Genomic DNA, 27302 nt, shown 5'->3' with positions numbered 1-27302 from the left:
TTAAAATGTTGTATGAAACATGATACTCACTTAAACGCTACTGCCCTCACCCAAAACCACAACCTCCCAAAGTTAAGCTAAGATAAAAAGCACACCCCCATACCTCTCGGGCTGGAGAAGCTAGCCCTGCCTTTCATATGTCCTTGACTTGAAATGCCTCTGGTCTGCCAGTGGACCTTTACTGACTAGAGATTGCCAAATTTGACTGAAATCTTTTGGTTACTTGTTTATGTTGTAAAGGATTAGAATTAGATCACAAAATTATTTTTTTTCCCACATTTAAAGGCCCTAATTGTTATAAAAGGGAAAAACCCAGTGCATTATCCTCTTCATGAAATCTGTCATACTGTTTTTCTTCCTCCCCAGCAAGAAATATGGCTGATTTATTTAATAAAACATTCAGCAGATTTTACATATCTCATTATCAGAAGACTCTAAACAGATGCTGGTTCAGTTATTGTGTCTGCTGCTGCATTCATTTGGCTCTGCAGGAGTCAGATATGAAGGAGCTGCAATAGCCTGAAAGCAAATGTAGCCCTTTGTTATGCTTTTGAGTCTTGGGTGATCCACGTTGCAGGGGTGGGCCTTGTAAGTGTACTGTAGCACTAATAATCATAATTACAATAAAGATACTAATGACCTAGTCAAAGGGTAATTCTGACAGATGTGCTCAAATTCAAGATTATATTAGAGGCTTTGTCATGTAATGTAATACCTGGCAGTATGTTTCTACACAGCCTTTCATCTCAAAAATTGCAACGTGCAGGGCAAAACTTAGGGCGTTGGGAGGAACTAATGACCTGGCAAGAGACTTCTCAAGGGTCTGTTTCCCAAAGGAATTACCAGGTCATCTGCTGGGTGACTGCTCTGGGATGGAGCAAAACAAAATTGGGGAAGAAAGCCCAAAGCAAATTTCAAAGAAACTTTTCCTCATCCTTTGCCCAGTTTGAATTTGGTTTTAGGCTTTTCATGTGATTTTTGTATTAAACATAATAAGGACTATAAATAATGGAATAATGGTGGAGAAGCAGCCTTTCATTACTAAGGGGTCCAATATCATTGCAAAATACCCTTCACATATTGTCTAACAGTAGAAAACAGCGTAATGGCAGGCTTTTCTGGTAGAAAAGAGAAACTTGAATGATCAGCAATATTTTTTTTTTCTTAAAATGGTTTCCTCTTCTTAGTATCCATAGAGAGAGCTTTTTCAATCAAATATTACCGACAGCAAAAACATTATCTAGTGTATAGACAGATGGCAGGACGATAATTGTTTAGAGGGACAGATGGTAGTTTCTTGTACCCACTTTCTAGTTTCTGTGTTTTTAAAGCTCAGCAGTTGCATTGTGCAGCATTCGTGGTGCCATAAAATACCAACCACTTTAAATAACTCTGAACCAGGCTTTTGAGTGATTTGTTTAAAAGGAGCCAGTCCTATTTAAAACATGATCAGCTGAGGATGCCTAGATATTTGACAAAGCAGATTGTAATTTAGAGAAATAGTGCCTAACTTGAAGCTTATATTCTCAGCAAATGCAGAGCCCTTCTGCCTCCTTTCTGCTGGAAATAAGAAGGCTGAAATGACAGAAGAGGAATATTCCCTTTTTAAAAAAAGAAAAAATATATCTAACAGCACTAAGGAGAGGGCACCATAGGGATGAAAATAATGTATGAGTTGGAGCGAGCTGCCACAGATACTGTTTGCAGAGACATGCCTGGAATTCCAAGTTGGTTTCTCCCACGGACTACAGTAAATGTGATTAGATCCACAACATAAAGAATCTTCTACTTAAATGGCTTACAATGAAAAAAAAAAAATTAGTTGCCCTGTGAATCTGAGGATTACATGAAACACCTTTATCCTTGTCTACAAGAACTAAGATATCTCTTCAGGAGTAATTTTGTGAAACACATGGGGATGCTTCAGGCTGAATGCTGCATGGTTTAACAAGCCTTTTGCTTGTTGAAATCTTCTGGTGCACCTCTTTTTTTCCCCCTTGCCCCCCTTTTTTCTGCACCTTATTCTTAGTAACCTGAACAAAAAGAAGGAAGAGATCCGTTCAACAGGATTGCTTTCCAAAGTTAGGTGGATGGGGGCAGCTTTCAGTATGACTGATGAAGCCCTCTTCTCACAGGAGATCAGGGGTTACATCATCAGATTATGTTTTCTGGTGGGCTTCTCTTAGCCTCAACACAATTCCACTTTATATAGTAAGTTGAAATATTTGCAGGCTTTCTGTGGTGGAGGCTTTCATTTGGAGGTGAACTGCATGGATTCTTGTCTTTGCTCTTGATACTGTTTGTATAAATATCATTTATCATATATGAAAGTTCCACTGAAATAGGTACATGTAACTGGGAGACTACAAAGTTATTAATACAGTAATTTTCAATATAGCAATAGCCATAGGCAAGGTGGCTGCATTCCCAGTAATGATCATGTGGCTTCAGGGGTGGTGCTCTGCTTGGGTGGGGAAAAAAATTAAGCACCTGCACTTTCAGTATTCAACCTTCAGGATGCTATGCTATAAGAAACTGTTCAGTCCAAGATAGTTATCTAAAATGTAAATAGATATAAGCAGCTGAAATTATAGTTTCAATGTTTTTTAAAAAAAACTTTTGTATATACATTCTTTTCAGCCACCTATTAAATAATTTTGTGGAGCATGCATGGTGAAAAATACAAATTTTAACATTTAGAGAAATGTATGAAAACTGAACTTTCAGCCAGAGAACACAGACCTCTCCAGTTCTGAGGCTAATGGCTGTCCAATCTGGGAAATGAAAAATAGGCCATGCAACACTAGGCGAGCCAGACAGCCCAGTTTATTTCTTTTTTTCTAAATCTTGCATAATCACAATGAACTGCTTGTGAGCAATCTGGAATCTCAGAATTATTTGAAAAAGATATTTTGCAAATAATTCCAAATAAGGAGCGTGTGTGAAAAATGCCAAGTGTTCTTGGACAATTTGTAAACAGGAGGCGGCTAAATTCATTAAGTAAATGATTCACTACATGTTAGCTGTTTTCCTTGAGCTTGGAGCCTGTTGGAGCTGAAAAACAGTTTTGTTGTTTTTATCAAACTTTTTTTGTCTTGTTTTCCATACTGTACTCATGTTGTTTGAGTCATAAGTGTCAAAATAAATGTGGAGGCAATAAGAGTGTTAAGAGACTTTCTTTAAAGTTAAGCCTCTTAAGGAACATCACTGTCTTCATGAACACACATGCACCGCCCTGCAACTGCTAAGAGGCTGAATTGTGTGGAATTTTCCCATTTAAAATCATATTATTCTGATCAACATGAATCTTTCACACTTGGGTGTTTGTATACATGATCAAACTAACTGAAGGTGGGGGCTTTTAATTTTTTCTTTTTTTCAAGGGGAATTGTTGAATTTAATATTTGATATTATGTTGCTATCAATTCTTGAGGGGGTCAGGCCTCCCCTTCCTCTGACTTCAGTGGGCAGAGAGCGGTGCCAGTGCTGAGCACCATCTCTAAGTGCCACTTTGCAGTCAGTAGGATGAGTCCGTGTCTGCTGCATGCATCAATGCAACTGGCAAGTTCAGTCTGAGAGTGCTTGGGCTGTCACGTAGCTGGGGCTCTCCAGTGGTCTTGTCCTTCATTTCCACTGCTCCAGTTAGCTTAATGCTTTTCCTTAACTGCTTCTGAACTCTTTCGTGATAGCAGATATATAGCCAGTGTCATCTGACAGATTTTTAGGCATCTCTGTTGTAAACATGTAAGTATTCATTTAATGCTTGAATTGCTTTACCATCCTCTGTGGCTGTATTTCTCATTCCTTTCTGAAATGATCTTTCTTCATCCTTGGCTGTGTCCCCTTCTATGCTTTGAGAAAAAGCTTCTTGATATCTAACACTGCCAGCTATACTTCTTCCAAATTTATTTCAGATTCTTTCCTGATTCATGTGTCTCTTTTGTGAACTCTTTCTTCTTGCTCTCTGTTGTCGATTCACTTTTTTGTATGGCATGTTTATTTCAAACTTGGTTGGAACTTGTAGGTCTTCATAAAAGCTTAAAAAGGTTTCTTGAAAAATTACAAATGGCTGCATAGGTCGGTTGTTCCCCTGGCCTAGGGAGGAGATCTGAGCTGAAAATACCTCACCCAACTCTGGTTTCTGGGAGGAAGGCTTCTTCCCCTGTATCTCCCCTGAATGGCAACAAAACCACCACCCACAAAAAAGGGATTTATTTGGCAGCTGGCATTTGTTTCCTTGCAGTGAAGTAGAGGAGCCGCGTAAGTCACAGCAGTTGCTTGGGGAAGGTGGCAGGCGTTACACTGGAGAGCCTTGGCTGTGGTGGGGTCGGTCACTGCTGCGTCCTGGCCGTGTCTGTCTGACCCGCCACAGCGTCATCCTGGTGCTGCAGGTGGGGTCTGGCCTATGGGGACCCGTCCTGATGACAGTGTTTGATGTGCTCTTTTCAGTGGCCTTGCTGTAACCCACCCAGAAGTAGAATTATTCTTGTTTGTAGGCAAAACAGGCAGTGTCTTGTAGCAGCAGAGTTGCGGAGGGGTTGTTGCGATGACTCTGGATCTTCATGAGGGGAAGTCATGAGACAAAAGAAGATAGTTATGAGGTTTGAAAACTTCTATGAATAGGAAAGCCTAATCCTTTGAAATCAATGATGAAACCCTACCCTTCACAGAGGCTGAAACTGAAAAACATGCATGATTATCTCCTTGTCCATAGGAATGGTACTATTTATCAGACTACTCAGAAATCCATTGAGCACATATAAAACTATTTCTAAATTAAAAAAAAAACCAAACATTCTACTCTTGCCCTACAAACTTCCTAATTCACATCCCTCTGCCTAAACCAGCCACCTATGAGAAAGTGATTTCTGTTAGCTTTCAAAAGTTATGCAAAGTGCACTTCAAAAATAAGGACAGTTGAGTGTCTGTTAGATTATCAGAAAATATTTGCTGCTTCATGAGCCTTTGATTCCCCCCACCCCTTTCCTACCATTAATCTATCCTACTTTGGAACAAATGTTTGCATTAATTGTGCCAACTTTTGAATTAGCAATAGATGAATCTCTAGTGGCTTAAAAATTTGCTTAAGTAAACAACCAGTGAATCACATGTTCCTCTAGGGTTTTTTGAAAGTAAACAACTATTTTTTTCCAGTATGAAATAAAACTTTTCTATTTTAAAGATAGACTCTCTGCATGAGGCTGGAGATAGACATAACTTCTCTAATGACAAGACATAATTTTTTAGAATTCTAAGAGGTAGATTTCTGGGCTTGAAGAAATCATACTTTTAATGACTTGGAGAAAGGCTGCCCTTTCTGCTAGTACTTTGCTTTACTTTGGGTTGTCTTGAGTTTGAAGGTGGAATCAGGCCAACTACAGCAGAGGAACTGGCATCTGGTAAACTGTTGTTGTCTCCTCAGCACGTTCAGTGTTGTGCTGTCCTCTGTGCTGCTGTAATGTGATGGCATGAATGATTAATCTTTCTTTCTAGCAGGGCACCTCAAAAACTAAAACCAAGTGTGGAGTATAGAATTGGATCGCTTCAGGAGATTTTCTAGGCCTTGTGTGAACTGAATCTTCTCTGTGTGCCAGGCTGTGTTGTTGTTTTTTGGTTTTTTGCCCCCCCTGCACTGTATTAGTCACATCGCTTGGCAGTGGAATATTTATTAACCAGACTATTTTCATCAATTATCTCTGTTTTTCACATGTGTCATAAAACCTAGTGGCTTTTCTGCAGCATGTTGCCATGAAACAAGTGACGTTCAGGTGAACGGAAACTATCCCGCTTCTTTTCCTAAACGAAAGACATTGGATCAAGGCTTGTACTGAAAGCCACAACAGTAAATGATTGCCAGTTACTTTGCTACAGGCAATACAATTTTGCTATTTCCAGTTCAAGTTAAAGTGAAGCTGTACTCTATTAGCTGTAAGGACAACCTTTCTTTGAATAATTATTTTTATGAAGAAATAGAAATGCTTTAGCATTGATGTCAAGGTGTTATATGGAACCAGTGACACATTCAATGTAAATGCAGTTCTGCATCTACATTTTTGTCATTCGCATGTATTTAATAATGAAAACAAAATGAAATATTATGAACAAAATGTAATGTCGCCTTTGCCCAGGAGACCTCAGGTTCCTAAGTCAAGGCATGTGTGTTGGTGAAGACCTCTTTAAAGGCAGAGATCTTGTTGCAAAGCAATAAATTACTCAAAGGCTTTATTTTTTAATTTTGTGCTTGGCTAACCATCTGACATTTTTAAAGCTTTTACATAACACCTTTTGGGGGGGTTCGTGACATTTAAGCCACTTGTGCTTTGCTGCTTATTAGCCATTATGTATTTATGTTCAACACAGGTCCTGGACATACGACCAGGTAGGAAGGCAAATTAGCTGAGTAGGTGAACTCCATTGATACAGACTTGAGAGCTGACACTTGCTCTTATGTCAGCTATTAAACGAGTGTGATAGGCCAGGGATGAAATGCTTAATAGTCTTGGTACAGGAGAGTTCAAGCAGCAAGCATTTAAAGTTTTTCTGGTAAACAGAAGCTGTAAGTAACCAAAAAAGCCTTATCATAAAGTGAACACTGCATTAACTTAACACCTAAATTAAATTGTGGGTAAAAATGAAAGTTTATAGCAGAAATTCACAAGATGATGACAACAAAATAATAAATCAGTGGGAGAGAAAGGAAACAGTTACACAAATTCCAAACTGCAGGTATAATAGCTAACACTCTGGGCACGGTGTTAAATATAGAGGAGGCTGATGGAGCAACAGTAGTCACTCAGAAGAGCATATTTTGTGCTAACCACTGTGATGGAGATTGTGAAAGGAGATCCTGAAGGATGGACAGAGCCATGGTGGGGCAATGCATCACTGCCAGGAGCCTCCAGCCTGGGGAGTGGGGAGCTGAGGAGGAGCTCCAGGGCTTGTCCCCGCATACAGCTGCTTCCAGAGGAGCCTGCCCAGTGGGTAGACCAAGGCAGCTGGAAGCAAGAAAGATTAGAATGAGACTAGAAAGCAAAGGGGAAAGAGAGCAGATGCTGTTTGGAGAATCAGGGAGAGGATTTTCTGGATCAGCTACGTGCTGGTAGGTGCCTTTTTTAGTGGATAGGCGCAGCAGGGTCTTGCACAGCTGGAGGTATCTGATAAACTGTTATTTCAGCACAATTTCCTCTGCAAATAGTCATGATTGAATGGGGAAGGGTCCATTCATTCTCCTTCCTCTGTAACAGATTCAATGAGCCATGATTTTTGAGTTATTCTTTCTTTACAGCTGGATGAAATTGCAGAAGGCTGAGATAAAATGGTATAGTATGAGCAGATGCAACTTTGTTCTCATTAGTTCTCACCTTTCTAAATGTTTTCCTTTGCAGCAACAGCAATGTGACATAAAAGTATTTGAGTTAGCTTAGCTGCTGGTAAAAGGTATCATTTCAGTATTGTTATTTTGCTACAGTCACTTTGAGTCAGAAAGTGTTGGCTATTAATGTTGTATGTCTTTGATGCTAATCCTCTGCTTCTGTTATGTGGTAAGGTATGGTACTGCTTGTACTATGAAACGGTGAGGAGTCGGGGCTCATTTTGTTCATTCCTGTAAACATATTCTGCTCTTGATGAAGATGCAAAAGCACTCTTTGCTCTCTGCAAGAAAAGAAGAAAGACTTTTAGAGACTTAATGTTTTGGAAATCATGAAGAGGCAGCCCCTGGGGGCTGAGAACCTCAGGCTTTATTGACTGAGACTGAAACTATGAGTATGTCTCTTCTGGTGTGTACTTTCTTTAGATAACCCTGATAATAGCCCAATGAGTAGGAGGTCGTCTAGCCTCATCAGTATAGTTAACTTCAAGTGTGAGCTGTATGTGGAGCTGCTATGGTAGGGCATGCAGCCCCCCTGTGAAGTGTGAACAGAGTGTGAAGCTTGGGCATTTCTCCTGGAAAGTTCATGCTCTTCTCACCACACCAGAGTTTCACAAGGGCCAGCAGCATCTCTGCTGCCTCTGCCCAGTCTGAAAAGCCAGGCTGGCTCTTCAGAGGCAGTCATGCCCCTTCAGTGCTTGCTTGGGCTGATCTGGCTTTGGATGTAGTTTAGTAGCTATTTTATTCCAGCCAACTTTTCCTGGCTAGGAATGGCAAGTGACAGTGAGTCACTGAACAATTTTTTTTTTTTTTTTTTTTTCCCCTGAATAATATACTCTTTCCAGTGATTAATCAGTTCTCTGCCTCTCATTCTGTGTTGGAATGTAACTTCAAGTGTCTCCTCTCTTGTTTAAGGGGAAGCAAACTCATCACATAAACAATACACAGTTCCGTTTGCTCGAGTGTATAACCATTAAAAGAAATACAACTAAGCTCTCGGAGACTATGGGCAGCAGAAAGTTAATCACTATTTCCTCATGCTTTGTGTATCTGTCTCTTCTGGTACTCATTAAAAAAGGACATCGGTCCCCTGCTAAGTACCACACCAGATGCTACTTATTGTGAATGAGAACTGAAGAAACCATCATGAAGGGAAAATTCACATCATTTAAGTGTGCAATGAAAGCCATTTTCAGTCATGTGGGGAAATGCTGTTTTAGAATTGCTATTAGTGAAGTTTCACAGGGATGCAGAATATGATGGTGACCTCCAAACGTGAATATGCTTGTTTTCCAGAAGGTAAGGAATTAATAGCTTAGGGCAGAATAATCTAATTCAAACTGGTGCTAAATGATGAGTCACTCCCTATCTTCTCTTTGCTTGAGAAGGTTAAGTTCCTTGCAGTGTTGTTAAATCATTTTGACCCAAGTGTTATATGAGTTTCAAGGAGATACTCCACTCGAAAACATCTTCTTAAAATTTGTTACCTTCTAATGTTGTGTCTTTGCTTTCACCTCTGACCATAACCAGTTTCTGACTGTTTGGATATATCCAGAGTTTGGGGAAAAAACATACTTCTGAAATGTTGTATATCTAAAGATCGGGTTAATATATAAATTTTAACTTAGGTACGCCTAAGGTGAATTTCCCTCTGAAGAAGCCTGTTTCTCCCTCTTGATTATAAAGATAGCCTAAGGTGACTAGCTTATACATAAACAACGAATTTCCATGTGCCTATTTTAGATTAGGTGAATCCTGTCCAAAGAGACTGACAGTTTGGCTGGAGCGTAGACTGAAGGTAGAATTTCCATGGAATAATCCAATGTTTTGATCACTTGACGTGCACAATTCCCCTAATATCACATTGAAAAAGAAACTAAGACTTATGCCTGTTTAAAATATATTTTACTGAAAGCACCATAGGTCTGTTTCAGTAAGGAGAAATACATCTTTTTTCCTGATGGGGCTCCTGTTCACTGGAGGGTCTGTGCGGTGCTCAGGGTGACGGCGCTTCTGTGGCTCTTGGGTCTGCGCGTTCATCGTGCACCTTTGCTGAACCCTGTAAAAAGAAGCCCTGTAGTGGCTGCATGGCCCATGATCCCTTTCTAAATCAAGGAAAGCTTTCTTAGCTGGTGCATTATTTTTTGTTTGCTTCAGGCATTCTGGTAATTCTGTAAGTATAAACTCAAGAAAAATCAGAGACCTATTTGTACTCTTGTTCAGGAAAATTTGCTGCGGAATAGTGCTCTAGCACATAAATGATGAGTAATAGCTTTATTACAAAGTGTTGGGGCTTTTTGTTCGTTTTTTAAAACATACAACGTATTTGTCCAACATTAAAAAGTCCCTGTGAAATATATAGGCACAGATAATATTGGATTTCTCAAGATAACTTGAGTGCTAGAAAGACTTGCTTATACCTAATGGAGCAATGTGGTTTGGAATAACACGCTCCTTTTCTGAGCCACTGGGAAAGAAGTGTGACAAAATGTTTGTAGATCTGAAGACATCTGCAACAAACAGTGGAGGAACACTGACTGTAATGCGTTTCTACCAGGCAGTATATATTTACCAGAATGCTATATAGTACATTTAAACCTAGAAGTTCTCTTTCTCCTTCCCCAGTGAGCCTGGGAAATAAATTCAGTTTAAGCAAACAAACATTTCCCTGCTGAGAAGTCTGTGCAGTGGCTGTCAGAAAGGACATTTTAATTTATTGGTTACCGAGAAGCTGGCTGGCCCTAGCACACCAACAAAGTGTTCTCTGCTGCAGTTGCTCACCATACAAAGTATACTCAAATCATCTTCAGTGCTGCTGGTAGCGTTTTTATAGTTCTGGCTTCTGAGAGCAGTCAGTGCTGAGTAGTCCCTGTTTTGCCTTTTTTTTTTCTTTGATGAAAGTGGAAAATTTCCCAGTCTATAAGTCTGTCTCTCTGATTTATAATTCTGAAGATAAGATTGACCAATGAAGCTACTGCAGAACTACATTTAGTTATGGAACGTGGCATACTCTTTCTCATTATTTCTGTAAGACAGGCAATGCTGATTAGATCTAAAATTTTGCCTGTGGATAAGGGGAGATCACACAGCTGTGTGCTAGATGATAGAGGCATGCGGAGCGCACACTTGGGCTGGCTGAGGAGGGGGGGCAATGGTACCCTGGGTAGAGGAGAGTCAGCAGCACTCTCTAAGATTTGCTCTACCATCTTCTTCCCTCTCATCCTTATCTGCTTCACTTCCGTTTCTCAGTAAATCCATTGATTTTTGATTGTGATTCCTTTGCCAAAAAGGGGAAAACTTACTGCAGTATTGGTAGTGCATTGGGATGCACTAGATGAAACTACTAGTTTCATGGATATTTTACTTCATCTCTCTTTAGAGCTGTAGGTTATGCTCCCTTTATGATATTAAAAGGTTAAGAGGAATACTAACACGATGTCAGTGTTGGAAAATCCTCTGGAGAGACATGATCCAATTAGTGCAGCCTCTCTAGTAACTGTTGCTTTAGAAAATAGCACTGCTTGGAAAATACTGTCCTTTGTAAAAGAAGGACGCTGAATGGTAGAAGAAGAGGTCCGCACAGATGTGCCTGTCTTTCTCTCTGCTGTCTGCCCCTTTATGTAGGATTGATTATTTATTGCTGATTTTATTGCTGGGTTTGGGCTGAAGACAGTAGTGGGTTTCTGCTTGGCTTTCCAAGAGGTATAAGGGGCAAGGGCACGTTGCTTGCAGGCAAAAAATGACTCCTGATCCTTTTCAGGGAAGTTCCCAGGATCTGCTGCTTTGTCTCAAATTCAGAACAAATGGGCTTGAGGTCTTTCAGTGTTTTTTGATGTTATGTTGTGACGTAGTCTCCACCTCTGGAGATTCAGAAGCTTCCAGACCTTACTTCTCTGGACTGTCAAGCTTTGCTCTGTCTATATGAGCCTTGCATGTTTTGGCCTTCGTCTCATATTCTGTTGCTATAGCACTGGCATACTGCACAGTTGGAGCATGGACCTGTGGTGGCTCCCCAGGCCCAGGAGAAGGGGCAGCATGAGGTGCTGTGCCTCTGGGACTCCTGTCCTGACACACAGGGGCATGAGCCTGTCTGTGGGACAAGTGCCCTCTGGCCCTTGGCTGCCAGCAGCAGCACTGAGGACACTTGGGAGGTTATTTTGTGTATATGCTTGCAGCGTGAAACCCTAGTCCGATGTCCTTTTGCTTGCTGTTGACAAGTGAGAAGGAGGTTAGCAAAGAAGGAGCAAACAATTGGTATTTAGTTGGCTTTTGTAATTTAACCCTTTCACTATTTGCATCGTTACCAAAAACAGGTAGAGCTTTTAGCACAGGCAGCTGTTTAACTTAGAAGCCAAACTGTTTTGCTCCCGTGTGGGAGCAGGCTTTCATTAACCAGGGTTTGTTCAAGAAACGTGGTGAAACGTGGCTAGCCACAGGCTGTGTAGCCTGCTCTGACCTGCTGCATTGCCCCTCCAGCTTAGTTGGCCTCTGGGTGTAACTAATGCAAGGTGTCCACACTGGGTGCAACAGAGTCCCAGAGTAGTTGGAGACACCAGGTCCAGCTAGTCTGAAGCTATTTGCTCCCTCCTAGGGCTCCTGCAGGCCACGCACTGCCTTTGTGGTGCAGGAGCTCAACTACACCTGGAGTCTCCTCTGCTTGGGAGTAGAAGATGCCCTGAGCTAAGCTGTGTGCAAATATCCTGGCTTTTGTAAGGCAAACTGCAGTCTGGGGGTTTTCCTGCATGGTGGTGTTTTTCTTCTGCATTTGGAGCAGGTGGGAAAGGTGGTGGCTTAAAAGATATCCCCTAGAAGGAAAAGGAAAGGGGGTCCTGGGGAGGGCCATGAGTGCAACAGCACTGGTGCATGTCTGTGAAATTGTGTGGGGTCAGTGAAATGAATGGTGTGACTTAACTTGCTCTTCTATTTCTTCTGTTCCTACTTTATGCTGTGCTTTTTCTGGTAAAGCTTAGTAATGCTCTTTCTATTAATGTATTTCCCTAAGCCCATGTTTGGATGTTGCCACTCCTGACATCAGCAGTTCCAAGAGCTTGTGTTCCTGCTAGCTGGAAGGCTGTTTAGTGCTGTGGTTTTTTTTTTTGTTTGTTTGTTTCTTTTTTTTTCTACTGCTGCATGATTCTGTTCCCCTTTATGTCAAGTAGTTATTACTGAGCTCTGCAAACTTCTCTCTTTGCACTAATATCTCAAGGACATGGAGACAGCTATCTCCCCCTGTCCATCCCCATGTCTGCCCTCCCCCCCCCCCCTTCTTTCTTGATACCATGGACGTAGCTCCATGATATGATTACCAAAGGGGGTCTGAGTAAGCCTGCCAACTGCCCCCCACCCTGCAACCAAATCAGAGCCCTCCTAACTCTTTTCTGTGAACACGCAAACTCTGTCATCGCTGTCATTAAGGGAGAAGATCTGCTGTTGTCCTATCACCAGTTATCTCCTCCTTATAGCTTTGCTTTCCTCTTGGGTATGCTATCACACAGATATCTTGTTTTCTTATGTTCTGTGTGATACATCCTCGGGGTTTTGAAAAGACCTGTACGTTCACCGACCTGTTTTTTATTACTATGTTTCTGTAACCATTTACCCTTTCTTCTGATGTTCTATTTTGCTCAACGATCTTTTTCCTCTCTGCTACGTGACCATCCTATTTTATGCTGTCTCATAGTTCAGATGTGAGATCTGATGAGCCTTTTCCCATCTCCTTATCTCCCTTGCCCCTTTTTATTTTCCCTGCAGACTTCTGCAGATTCACTTTGGTTAATCGTGCTCGTTTGGCAAGAGCTGCTGGCATAAGCTCTAGCACAGCTTCTTGAAGAATCTTACATCTTTCAGTTCTCTGGCTGCTTTGAGCTTTTAACTAATTTATCATCCTCATCTCGGAAGCATAAAGCTTGTCATGAAGAACAAAAATCCATGATTTCTTGAGATATGCATCTGTACACATCCTGTGGAGCAGGATTATGAAAAGCTTTTCTTGGTCTTCGCTAATGCTAAGCTAGTTTTTGAATGGAGCCTGATATTTATTGACTATCCAAATCCTAATGCTTACCTATTGTATGAGCTTGCTCAGCATCTCTGTCTCCACATACATTTCTGAATAACAGTTATAGTTGCTTTTTTTTTACAGAATTGTATAAACAAGTATTTTCCATTGGTTTTCATCATGCCACATTTTGCCAGCCTTCTTGTTTTGGTTTCTGAGTTTTTGATTGTTTGTTTTAAATAAATAAATGCAAAGAGTCTCTTTCCAGGGTGGAAACCTGGGAGGTGACGTCAGTCCTTCCAGGATTAAGCTTTTACATACTAACTTGGTTATGGAAGGAGAGGTATTGCCATCTTGCAAAGAGCAAGGTAAGATGTAGAGGATTTGCTTGTGCCTGGAAGGCTTTTTTAGGGAAGTATTTTAAAACAAACAAAATCCACGCTCGATATTTGCTTCCAACGTAAGCAGTACCATTTTTGTCGACTGCAGTGAGGACTAGGCCCACTCTCAGTGCTGTCAAAAATGCTGTAAATTAAATCTCTTAGAGAACAGCCTGCTATAATGAAAAAATAATTAATGTTGCATATTATTACATGCTGTATATAACTTTGGTCAAATTCACATTTAAAAATATGTTAGTAATTAGTTTCCAACTTTTTCACACAGAATACCATCAGGCTTTAAGTTTTTGTGAAATGCTGTTGTAACAGTAGAAATGTTTTACTTTGCAATGTTATTGAGAGGCTCAGAAGTTTCCTCTAGCAATAGCAACAGTGGAACATAGTCAGGTCCTCTGAATTACATCTGTGAGGTGGCTTTAACAGTTGGCTTGAATTTCCAAAAAAATTGTGAGACAGTTCCGGGACGGAGTCATCAGTGAGTCATTTAGTGTGCTTTGTTATGCTATAGTGCCTAAACTCTTTTTGTGTGTGCTATAGGATATCCAGCACTATCAGCTTTGAGTTCCTGTGGGCAGTAGTAAAATAGAAATAATTTTGTGACAGTATCCTTTGTGTTCATCTGTGTTCATGGTGAATATGAGGTTGATTAGTCTAAACCTTTCCATTGAATTGGAAGTTTTCTAATAGGTATAAATGCCGGTAGATTTGGGCCCTATTACAACTTGACTGTTTCCCACTTCCCTGGCAGGGTAGCATGTTCTTAGTTTTCTGTAAGTTTTTGGCCACTCGCATATGAGGAAAGTATTCAGAATACAAAGCTATTTAGAAAACCTTATTTAATCAACTGTGCTCAGCAAAAGTTTTCTGTGGTTTACTGAAAGGAGAATCAAATCATGTCTAGTTCAAATTTGGAAAATGGGCTGTTGGATAACAGGGAGCCTTTACCTGGCAAATATCCAAGCTGAGCACAATTTGAGTTACTGCCTAGCCAATCTTAATGTCTAAATGTTCGTCAGACATTAAGGAATATTTTAGAAATTAATCTCTCATGCTTGTCACTTAATACTGCTATCTTCCTAGACCTTCCTTTGCAAACAAGAGGTTTATCTCTGTTATAATAATATAGTGTAATTAAGCGGATGAGTTTATTAATTAGCATTATAAAACTTTTAAATTAAATGTAATGGTGAAGGGCCTCCCAAGGTCTAGCCATGCCAGAGATTGTTGTGTTTGCATACATCATTCTAAGTAGATAAGAGGATGTAAAAGATTAGTGTACCTGGTGACTCTCTATTTCATTGCTTTACAATCCTGTGATTTGAGTCATCAGCTTTATCTGCGTTAACAGGTGGATTTAATCCTGAATTTCACCCTTTAGCTCCGAGTTCTTGTAGATTTGGGAAGGCAGTGCTATATGGCCCAAATCCTTAGTCTTCATCGGACTGAATGTACGTTTTGGAACATTATGAAATTACATTTCAGAGCACTCCATGTGTGTCTGTGGTGCTGCAAGGAGCCTTCTGCTCTTCCTGTGTTTCGTTTCACTTCTAGTCTCTTTTTCCCTGGGCTCTATTTGCTGTTGGATGATTTCTGACTGACTGGGAGCGGGTGATGAAGCTCCGCTGGCTTGGTTCCTAATCTGTTAAAACAAGTTGCTTGCGCAAAGGGCCATCTGGACCGAACCCCACAGCTCCCCAACCTCTAGGCTACTGCTGTGCCCTACTCTTACATGGCCATGCAAGAACATGGGGCATCAAAGCACCTGCTCTTTAGGCTTGGCCTTAGGGCTGCCCTCAATCTAACTTACTCTACCTGTATAGATCCCATTTGGATATTTTCTCCCTTGAAGTGGCCTTAGCTTCACTGAGAAAATCCAATTTCTACACAGAGAAGTCGCATCAGGACAGCTGGGATCATTACTCCACATGTAGTTAACAAGCGGCCAGAATTTGTGTGAGGCCTTGAGGGACGAATTTGAAGTCTGATGAGCTCCTGGTGTGATGGGCCTGTGCTATGTCCTCCCTCTCCATCTCTCTCATTTCCTGCTTTGATTTAAATTTGATCAACAACTGTCCTGCAGGCACTTTTAACCTTCCATTGAATTGGAAGATTAGAAAAAAGGAGGGTATCTTGGGTTATCTGCCAGGATAGTCTAATCTGTGAGGAGAAAAGCTTAGACTCTCTCTTCCTGCTTCATTTGAAGAGTCATATTTTTTGTTAAATGTGACAACGGTTCCTAGAAGTAATAGTTATTCATATCTGGTTATTGAGGATGTTATGTTTACCTGTGCCAAGAAGGTCTTGTTCATATCTGGAAATGGCAGTGAAGAAGGACAGTACATGGCTTTAATAAGGAAAATGGTCTCAATTACTGCCTGGCAATCACAATACTAGACATTGTAGAGAAGTGTTGGCACAGCAAGGGTTCAGACCAGCAGTAGAGGCAAGGGTATATTTGTACCAGGCAGCAGAAGTTGGCATGCAGGCATCCAGATGAACGTAAACTCAGGCATAGCCCAGTGCCATCAAAGATACCAGCACAGGTCTACTCCCGTATTCACAGCTGATCTCTGTTATTTTTAGGGTGGTGGGGTGCTACCACACTATAAACCCTTCCTCTCCTTTGCCAGCTTTGTGTTTGAGAGCTTGTTGCGGTCCTAACAGTAGAGAGAAAGGAAAAGAAACACTAGTTGTGAAGAAGAGACCTTATATTGGTGTGGGTGAGGCTGCAGGTTGTGGAAGGATGGGAGCAGAACCACCATGTTCTCTGGCTTGAATCACTCTGCACCGCCTCTCACTGCCGTCACCCCTTAGACTCGCAGCTTTCCCTGGTGTTGCAAATTGTGGTTGGGCTGTTGCGGGGAGGTACTGGTGGAGGTCGTTGTACGGATCTCAGCAGTGAATGTTCCTGTAAGCAGCTGCTCGCTTCTCCCTAAAGTACATTGCCTACGCAGTAAGAGCAGCTTGCATCAAGAACAAGGCAAATATGCAGGTTTTTCCTTCAATAAGACAATGTAAAAAAAACATTCATAATGCTTGCTTGGAGGTGGTTTTAGTATGTTCTCCTCTTCTTGATGGGATTTCATTTTGCTAGTACTTTATGGCTGTGGAAAAAATACATTTTTGCCTGACCCATCAGTGCAGTAGCAATATGGAAAATGATTTAAAGTTCTAATGTATATTGGAAATCTAGCCATGCAGTGTGTGCTGCAGGAAAGAAATCCAGACAATTATTCATGGAAGCTGATCTAAACTTAAAGCCACCACTACTGATATTTTAAACTGGTGTTTCAGAAATAACGCAGTTAGTGAAATTCACATGTCCTGTGTCTTCAGGCATCTTGATTCGAACAACCGCTGTGAACAGTCGCTTTTTCTGTGGCTATCTCTGTTTGAGGTTTGCATTCCCACAGGGGATGGATCTATGCAGCACACCATAAGAAATAATTTCATGCACGACTGCAGTCTCTTGAAACTAATTTAACATCCTGTTTTGTTGCAGTACTTCTTTGTGGTAACAGGCACAGCTTACAGTCCACCTCGCATGCTGGCCACCTTCCTCCTTTTTTGTTTGCTGTTTTGTTTTGTTTTTAGTACTTAGCATTTAACTGTTTATATTAGCAGTGCTGCTAATTAACGAGGTCTAGTCTAAACAGGTAATCGTTCTCTTTTTCCAGGTGGTTAATGGGGGCTTCTATTAGTATCACCAAGGACTAGCCAGGAGTAAGTGTTTGTTTACACACATGAAGTTGTCCTCTAGGGTGCTCTAAAAGGAATGCAAAACGACATATTTTCCAGTATCTAACCAAAGCCTATTTTACATAGATTAGTTTTCAAATAATGCAAAGTAATTCAAAGGGTCAGTATCCTTGTGTTCTTAAAAATTTCTGGGGCACACTTAGTTTCTTTGTATTCTGTGAGTTAACTAAAAATATCACCAGAAGCTATATATGTCTATCTAAATTTAATCTTAATTGTTACGCCTGTATTAATTGGGTTGTTGCTAGCAACGTTTGCTGGGCCAAAAGGATGGGTTTTTTGGTTTTGTTTTGGTTTTTTTGGGTTTTTTGGTGTGTGTTTGGTTTTTTTTTCCCTTATCTCAAATATTTATATCTTGGCTCTTTTTGAGGTTTCACATGGGAATATTCAGAAGTCACTGCAGCTGGAGTCTGCTGACTTCTATTTAAAAGTGTGCTGCTAATCACTTTGGGGTGGATTAAAAGGAATGCGTAAGTGAGACTTCAGCAGTAGGTGCTTAACTCCAAAACTGAGTTGCTGAAAAACCTTGAGCTAATACTAACCTTGGAGGTACTTAGGGGGCCCTGAGTGTGGACCAAAGCACCCTTGTCCTCTGGCATAGAGCATGGGTCTTTCACCAGTGTGCAATAGCTGAAAGCTTGTTTTCAAGGAGCAGGTTTTCTAAAGGAAGTATTCATGAGCTGGACTCTCTGCATTAAAATACAATGGATTCTTCTACCTTTGGAAAAATCATGCCCTTAACTTTTTCATGAATGATTAAATGTGGATAATTCTGGTTCTCAGAAGCTTGGTATGGTGGTTACTGTAAGAAATTAGACCACTTAGCAAGCATTAGAAAATCATCTTGGAGCACCCTTCTGTAGCTTGGCAAAGGTAACTGGGATGTGGGACGCTGCGTAGGTGTCTCTGTGCGGCAGGCATGGCTCACTCTGGCTCGGTGGTGGGCAGGCTGGGGGTCTGGCTGTGCCCCTCTCGTCTCTGGGCTCCCGAGGTTGCCTTGTGCCCGTGGATGCTGGCTGGGCCAGCTTAAAACAACAGTCTTTCCTACAGACCAGAATTTACCATATGTTGATATTATCTGAGATGACGTATAATGCTGCAGAGTGGTAGAAGCTTGTGGGGGGGAGGGTTGTTTTGCTCAAAAACATTTAAAAGGCAACTGATCTACTTCATTTTGACTGAGGTCAATAATATGAGCTGGAAAACAGGGTGAGAAGAAAATATCTATTTGTTAATCTGTGTGTTAACAGTGTTTTTAAGTCTGTGTGGCCAGCTCCCATATTGAGTTAGTTTGTTCCTTTCATAAAACTTTAGCTGAGTCATGTGAGAAGACACGGAATACCATTGGAAAAGAGCTAGAGATTCATAAACAATTAGTGGATTTAAATAATTAGTGTAGTAATGCGGTGAAAACACTTCCCAGAAAGGAAACCATGTCTAAGATCCAAATAAAATAGGGAAAAAATATTTAATACATTCTGCACAATTCATGTGTGGCTCAGCTGTATTGTTAGTTTATGTTTCAGTATATGGAAAAATGCAAGGATGTAACGTGCTTAAGGAGTCAGCAAAGTGTTATCATCACTTCATCTTTGAGTGTAATGAGAAACATTTTCATACTCAAAGTAGCAGAGAGACCAGTTCACTAATTTTCTCCATCACTAGAGGGCTCAGATCACTTTCAGAACATTGTGCATCTGAGCCAACTTTGGTGTTTAAATAGTCCTTCGTCTTTGTGTAATGCATCTGTGTTTATGTACAGAGAGGGAGAGGCATGTTTCAGTCCTTCATGTGCTGAAGCATTACTACCTTTCTGACTTGCCTTTCTCTTGCTATTAGGAAGTTCTGTACAAGCAGCTAAGGACACATCTGTGTCCTTATGAATGCCCCATGGCATTTCTGTGTTCTTTTTTTTTTAATTTTCTATGATTTGTTTACATCTCTTGGATTTTGAGTTTGTTTTTTTTTTTTGAGGTGTGTCTTTGAAAATACATTTTAAAGCTAGTAGATGTGTAAGCAGATCAGAACATTTAAGTCTCTGTGGTGGTACCAAGTTTGTACACTTCAGTCAAAATTAGGAAGCATTAGGAAGCATTTCTTTACTAAGAGGGTGGTCAAACACTGGAACAGGCTTCCCAGAGAGGTGGTTGATTCCCCAAGCCTGTCAGTGTTTAAGAGGCATTTGGACAATGTCCTTAATACCATGCTTTAACTTTTGGTCAGCCCTGAATTGGTGAGGCAGTGGGACTAGGTGATTGTTGTAGGTCCCTTCCAACTGAAATAGTCTATTCTATTCTAAAATGTGAGATGCCAATCTGGCACATGGCAGTCTGATCTGTTAATGACTAGACAGGTTTCCAGAGCTCCTGATAAGATGGGAATTGTGGCATAGATGGAGAAACCTTTCATTTAACCCTCCTAAGATGCTCTTTTGGGGGGCTAGCACCTGTGCAGGTAAGGAACAGTACTGCAGTATTGCTGTCAAGGTTTTTTGCAGCAGTTTTTTATTGCACAAGTTGTTTTGGTTTTTTTTTTTTCTTTACTCATTCATTCATCAGAATGCATTTCCATCTTGTGGAGATGTTTTATTTGGTCTGTTCCTGGATGAATTTTGTCTCTGGAATATTTGCAAGGGGGAGAACTGACGATTACACCCTGGAGCAGGCTCATGGCTATCTCAAGGAATGTCAGAGGTCCGTGTTTCTTGTCTTAGTGGTGCATGCAGCCCAGCAGTGAGAAATTTAAGGAGTCCAAGAGGAAACATCTTCCTTACAGCTTTTTACAGCACGGTCATTGGAGTGTTGTGTTTAGAGACCTGTACTCAGAGAAGCAACATTGCCCCTGCACCTGCAGTGTGTGCCGGGGTTCTGAGAGGTTAAAGTGAGCTGCCAGCAGACCAAGGGGGAGAGGAAACTAGGAGTGGACTGAATCTAGCTCAGCTTCCATGAAGACTGCTAAAAATGCCTTATACTCGAAATGGGAACAGGAGTGAGCTCTCGGCAAAAGCGTCACAGATATGGCTCAAGTTCTTTCACTGAAGAGGTTCTCTCTCTTGGAGTCCTAGTGTGGGAAAAATAAAGAAAGGATGTTTGACACAAATTCCTTAGGCAGCTTCAGTATATGAATTCTTAGGTGGTGGCTACAATACTCATGAAGTAATGGATGCAGTTCAGCTCAGGAGAGCATGGGAGTCTGGGTGACAGCTCCAGACTTTATTCAGGCTTTGTTAAACTACAATGTTCAGAGTCTGCATGCAAGCTTTCCTTGTGGGAGTTTCTATTGAATGTGTAGGCTTTTACATAGCTCTTAAGTCTCTAGCTAAACAAATTCCTAAAGAAGCCTAAGATCTTGATGGTAGCATCACTTTCAAGCCTCCCGTGTTCTTAGGCATTGAATCTAAAAGAAATGGAATGAATCAGTCATTGTTATAAATATCTTTAGTGCTTCATATAATCTGAGTAAAAATTTCATGTGTCGTAAAGGATACCAAGCCATTTTGTTGTGTTGCTGAACTAAATCAGTAGTTTGGTTTTTAAGTTGTCTCATGTAAGTTCCTGGCTTATTTAATATCTGGAGTATTGTTGGACCCAAGCCAAAGTTCTTTTTATTTTTCATAATATTCAAATTGTCAAGAAAACATGTAGTATTTTGGTTAGATCTTGGAGGAAAATTAAGATGTGCTGTTAATCAGAAAGACACGCTTACTTTGTTAGGTGGGAAGTGGGCCAAAAGCTTGGTTCTACTCTGAAGTTCATCAAGGTAGGAAAAGTATTGCAAACTCAAAGTTGTATTCAGTCTCTGGCTAAATTTGGTATTTTTTCTCAGCACATAGCCCTGACCTGCACTTTGTTGAATGAGTATGAGGCTCCTCACAAAGGAGCAGCAAAGATCAGTCCTCCTTTCTTTTTCCTTCACTGAGCAGCTATCTGGAAAAGCATTGTCAACTTTTGTAAATGGGACCTTGATCTCATTCTTTGTTACACTCTTGGGAAAGCATCCATTACATTTGATGACCAAAATGCAAGCAGTGTTCTCTTATGTCAGTGATGAAGTTGGTCTGAATTTGTAATTCCCAGTGAGGACTGTTTCCAAGTTTGGAGTGACTGCCATCTGTAGCACTAGCAAGTGAAAAGAAAAAATCAACCAATTATTTATTTATCATTGCCCTTGCTTTGTCATGAGCATTCGAGTAGCTAAAGTGCAGCCCCTCTGAGCTTGCGTTTAGCTCCATGAGGTGCGCCAGTGAGTCTGTTGAAGAAGCTTGTTCTGACAGTGTGTCATCCCCCAAGTACATAGTGCATTCCCAGGTAAAATTGCAAAGGAGCGTCTGCCCTTGGACCAGGGTTTGAAGGTGCGTGTTTTGCAGTGTTGTGCTCTGCTTGCATTCTGTCTGTTGGAGAAATTGGGATGACCATTTCATTTCGTTGTACAAAAGAAGCAGATGGGTGTTATTTTTGTCCTGTACGCTGAACTCTGGAAAGCCCTATGAAGAACAACTTTCCTAGTAACAGCTAGCCAGTACCTTGCTGTGAATGAATTTAGAGTTATAACCTGTTTTTTTGGGAATATTACCCTACACTTCCAGACTTTGTAGTTGTTCTTGGTGCTTCCAAGAACATTTAGTGATGCCGTTTCACTAATCCATTTGCTCTGATAAGCTCAGTAAGTGGATTACAAGGTTTTTCTGTCACTGTAGACCTTGATAGCTTCACAAAATGTTTTTCATCTTGTTTTTGATATAGGAGAGCTGAACAAAAGTACGGATATCTGTATTTTCATCTAAGTCTAATGAAGAGAACTTTTTCTACTTTGCAGAGTCGGAGAAGCTGTGTCTTAAATTATTTTTCCATCACTCCATAGTTGTTAGATAGGGATGAGATGTCAGTGATTTTGTGGCTTCATCCCCCAGAACTGATGACTTCTGTTCTAGGCGAGGATGAGACACTCATTGTAGGAGGTTTTGTAGCCTGAACAGTTTTTAACTCTGTTATGATGCTTTTATGCTCTTTCAGATAAAACCACTGAAAGACATGTTTTGTTTGGCAATCTTAAAACTTGCCTTGTTTTCTGCAGAAATTATGATGGTTGTTTTTTCTGAAGTTGTGCTTTTTATTGAAGTGACAGTAAAGTGGGGAAGATTTTGTTGAATGATTTCATATTATGATGCACAGCAAATGGTACATTGAGACATTGGCTCATTTTGTCTACTGTTAAGACTAGACTTGAGATGTTAAGTAGTTGGGAATAGTCCTTCCTTGCACCCTCCTACTAGCTGTTATTCATAGCAGGAAGCAGCACTCAAAATCTTTTTTGAAAATTTGTTGTCACTCAGGTGTTGATTCACACTACTGCCTGTTCCATCAACAAGTTTCTGTTGGTATTTCTGTAATTCTTGTAAAGTTACTAGTATACCATCTATCTATAGTTGAGAGCCTTGGTTTGTATTTCTGAATATAATCACCCTGTGCTGATTTGAAGAAATTATGCCAAGTGTTCAGACAAGAGAGTCAAAGTTGGGCAAAGACTTCTGAATGCATATAAATTTCTTTTGTTGAACCAAAGAGCGGAGGAGTGGATCTCTGACTCAGCTCCCCTCTCTCTCTGCTGACAAACTGCGAGCTTGCAGCTGGGAAAGTGCTATGGGAGGAAAAAATGAAGGCTAAAGTCATCGTGTCTATGGAGTCATGCCAGAATCTGTGAGGGGAAAATCCACCCCAGCTAATGTCAAAGAATTACCAAAAAAAGTGAGAGGAGAAGAGGGATTGAGAAAAGATGACATTTCAAGAGTATCAGCATGGTCACGTATGATGGAAGTATTGGACAGGGCGGTGGGAACAGAGTGGTGTTTCTGAGACTTGAGTAAGATGAAGTCATTCATCTTGGTTAGAACAAATTCAGAGAAATGCCAAGTGAGGGATAGAAATAGTAAGCAAGAAGTATATTAGAGAAGAGTTGAAATGGAAGACCAAAGTGTAGTTGAAGGTCAGGCGCTTTAAAATGGGAATGACTGAATCATGCTTGTGTTCTAAGAGGAGAGACTAGAAAAGGCCAAAAACATGTGGAAGGAACTGCTGCAAGGAAAGAGTAAAGAAGGGTTAGAAAATAGAAGTTGCTGTGGGATCAGTAAGCACCATGAGCAGCCTCAGAAGTCAGGAGTCTGCACCTCTCTCAGCAGGGCTGAGGAGGCGGGAGTGAGGGGAAGAGAAGGGGCAAGCTAAGGCGTGGGATAACACATATGTTGTTCAACCCGTAGGTGTAGATACGAGATTCTGTGTCAGGAAATGGCACCACAGGTAACTCACCTGCATTGCTGCACTTATGCATGTCTTACATTCCCCTACCACAGTCCCCAATCTTTCCCCAAAACTGCACTGCTTTGTAACACTTCCTGTGTTATATTATGTTGTTTTAAAGTGACTTTTACCGATGTAATGGATTGTCTCTATAATTTTCCTTCTCTTGGCCCTATTTGACGAACAAACAAAACTCCAGTTCTGCTGTCATTTGATCAAGAAGAGAGAGGAGGGGAGATGTCTTGTGCTGGTGACATTTTTGTGCTCTGTAGACTTTGTCCTTTATAATGATGCATCAGAGCATCATGCCCCAGTCTGCTCTGGTGAGGCATATGCAAACGAGTGCCAGGAACAGGGCAGGATGTCATAGAACATAAGAAGAATGAAAATTATGCAATTTTTTGTTTTATATTTGATGGTGCTCTTGCCTGAAAAGTATGGGAAGTATTTGGGGTTTGAATAAGACCTTTCTCGTGCAGCAGTTGTCTGCTAGTGAAGCTGCTGCCTCCTTTTCCCTGCTGCCATTTCTTCTGCCTCTAGTGTTCATTGCTATGCTCCCACTTCAGCCTCTTTCTGCTGTTGACAGCAGATAGTGGCAGTGAGTTCCTGCTTCTGTTTCTACCTTCTTTTACTACATATTTTTTCTGTTTTCTACTAGAATGAATGAAGAAGGGGTTTTGGTCCAATTTGGCTTTGAGTTGCTTACTCTGTTGTACCTTGAGCTATCTGTAGCTTCTCAGCGTTTGCTCACAAATTCAGTTTGTGATTCTGTCGGTATTTGGATGTTACTTCCACTCAGATGAGAAGTATTTAGTGGCTTTGTGGACTCTTCTGCTTAGCTGCAGTACAGTCTAATTAAACGCCTTGCCTTCACTGAGAAGGCAACAACCACAGGCTGAAGGGCACAACATTGCAAATAACGGTGTGAGCAAGCTCTTCGTCTCTTCTCCTGCCCTAGAGGTGACTGAAAAATTTGTAAGAAAGTAACGCTTTGGTAGAAAGCTTTGACTTTTAGGTTAACAACATCTTTTTTTTTTCATACAGGAGCAGGAATTATATATTAAAAAAAATAAGATGGCAGCGTGTGGGTTCAGAAGCTCTGCTCAGAAGAGCTGTAGTTTGCACCTGCCTAACGCTCTCATTCTCTCATAGGCTGGGTTCTCTGTGGTATTTGATTCTTTGCCATGCACCACAAGGTACCCAGATAGGGAGTTGTATCAAGAAGTGTCTATCAGTAGGAAGTGGGAGCATCAGGCACTGAGAGGCATTTGTGAACTATCCGATTTTGTCTTTGATGTTGATGTATTTCAAATTTCATCCCAAGTATGGACCATTGTTTCTAGTTCCTGCTCTAACCAGGATGTAGTAGTGCCATATTCAACACAGACTTCTGTCCAGGTAGAATTGGAGTATTTTTGGTGATCATTGGCAATCTCACATAGTCACGGCAGTGTAGTTTGATCTTCTCCCAAAGATAAGTGCAAAGATGTCCCCTGTTCTTTTCTGACACGGGAAGAGTGAGTTTTTCTAATGAACCACTTGTACCGCTTTCTGGAGCACTTTTGTTTTCCTTAAACATCTAACATCCAAACTTATTTATTTATTTATTTATTTAGGTTGTGAGGTCCAGTGAAGCCTGGAGCTGTGTGTCTATGTGTTTCCCTGAAGGAGTTGCCAGTGAAATATATACAGCTGAGCTGACTGCAGCACTTCTTACTGGAGCATAGTTGTCAAGAGGATGAATGAATAGCATGGTAAGGATGCAGCATATCTTTAGTTTAAGGAAGAAAACAGCCCTCTGTTTGTGGCCATATAGAATTGAAAGTGTCAGCCACAGAGTACACCATGTTAATCCTTGGTTTCACAATTGCAGTACGTTCTGATTAGTATTGTTGTGGAAGAGGCTTCCAAAGCAAATCCCAGGGCACTTCTGTTATCTTAAAATGAAGGCCTTAGGAACCTAAGACTGAGCTGCTTACTCTGAGCTGTACTGTGTAAACTTGAGTGTGTCCTGCATGCTTGAAAAGGAATTAATTTGCATGACAAAAGAATATCTCTGTCTAAGTCTAACAAATATCTTTTTTCCAAGTTGCAGAATCCTCAGGTCAAACCATGCTTGACCCCATTTGTGCTCAAAAAATGCTTTTGAGCTAGTAAAGGCAGCAAAACAGTCTTCCAAACGGGCATACCTTGGTACCAAGTTTCGGCGTAGTTCAATTTAGCTAAACTGAATGTCCATTGTGATGCAGAATTGTGTGTGTGCTGCTATTTCATTTCAACTGAATAATGAATATATGCTGTTACTGATTACATTAATATGTAATTATTACCATGAGAGTCTAATCCTCTGAAACCATGGGTCGCTTGGTATATGTTCATTTAGCTATAAATGCTTTTAATTTTCCATTCGTATTTTATCATTTAATTGCTTTACTCTATTCAACATCACCCTTTTTTGATCTCCTGTTAATCATTATTTGGAATGAGAATTAGCCCTTAAGCAAACAGTGCCCCAAATCTATCTTGCTTCTTTGTCTGTAGTGATGACCTTGTGTTGGACAGACAAAAAAACAATTAGCTACTGCTTTAGATTTATAATAAGAGTTCTCTTAATTGTATTTGAAAATTGCAGTTGAAAAAAAAAATCTTAACATTTGTTCATATTGTAAATTAACAGATTATATTTTTGAAGGACCTCAGATTCTAGAAAGTCCTGATCTTCTGAAAGCCTAGTGGAAACCTTTCCTTAAAAAGAAAATAAATAAACTCCACGTCTCTCTCTAAAAGAGATCTGGGCACTTATAACTTCTACAGTCTTTGAAGGGAATCAAGTTTGTAAGCATCACTTTTGAAACGGGGACATGGTGCCCAAGGCAGTGATATATCTGGAAAATCTGACACCCAAAATCACGTGACAAAGAACAGTATCCTCCCTGGAGCTGTTTGATCTGACCTGTGGAACAGCAGCAGGAATAAAAAGACAGGGATCGGGGAGCTGTCTATGATACACTTGCGAAACCAGGGTAGCTCTGCAATTCCCTTCTCGCCTGTGTATTTGTTTTCATTCCAGAGCAGTCTTGTATGTGAGGGTGAGGAGATATCAGGGTTGTCCAGAATCCTTTGGAGAAGGCCAGCACATGCATCTGGGGATTGGGTTTGCAGATTGCACAGTTGTGATAACCCTCCATGCTGTTAAGACAGCAGCCATTGCTTGGTGCTCACATCAGAGAGGCAATCCTGTTCCTCTTAGTCAGGAGAATGGCATTTTCTTCACTGCACTGAACTGGATTTGTAAGCCCTTAATGTTTACATGTTTTGTCATAAAATTAATGGGCATCCACCCCCTTAAAAATCTCATTAAAGATTGTCTTTGGCAGGTTGCCTCCCAAAGTCTTGACAGCACTTTGGGTGCTGATGATCTGATCAGAGTGTCTTCTCATTCCCTCCTCCTTCTCCATCTGTTTGTATCCACCTCTTGTGTT

The 27302-nt window shown here is 40.8% G+C and overlaps 1 long non-coding RNA gene across 2 annotated transcripts in view; it reads left to right on the top strand.

Annotated features, from left to right (window-relative positions):
- The window catches only part of LOC148056666 (uncharacterized), a 487731-nt gene that overhangs the window by 261524 nt on the left and 198905 nt on the right, over positions 1-27302 (top strand). For both annotated transcript variants that reach the window (XR_015702593.1, XR_015702592.1), the window contains exon 4: positions 25437-25574. This is a non-coding gene — a long non-coding RNA (uncharacterized LOC148056666). The remainder of the gene's footprint in view (positions 1-25436; positions 25575-27302) is intronic.

This window comes from Nipponia nippon, unplaced genomic scaffold, assembly GCF_047370975.1.
Source record: "Nipponia nippon isolate SJK-2023a ecotype South Korea unplaced genomic scaffold, ASM4737097v1 scaffold_12, whole genome shotgun sequence".
NCBI classification, from domain to species: domain Eukaryota; kingdom Metazoa; phylum Chordata; class Aves; order Pelecaniformes; family Threskiornithidae; genus Nipponia; species Nipponia nippon.
This window is presented reverse-complemented; position numbering and strand designations above follow the sequence as displayed.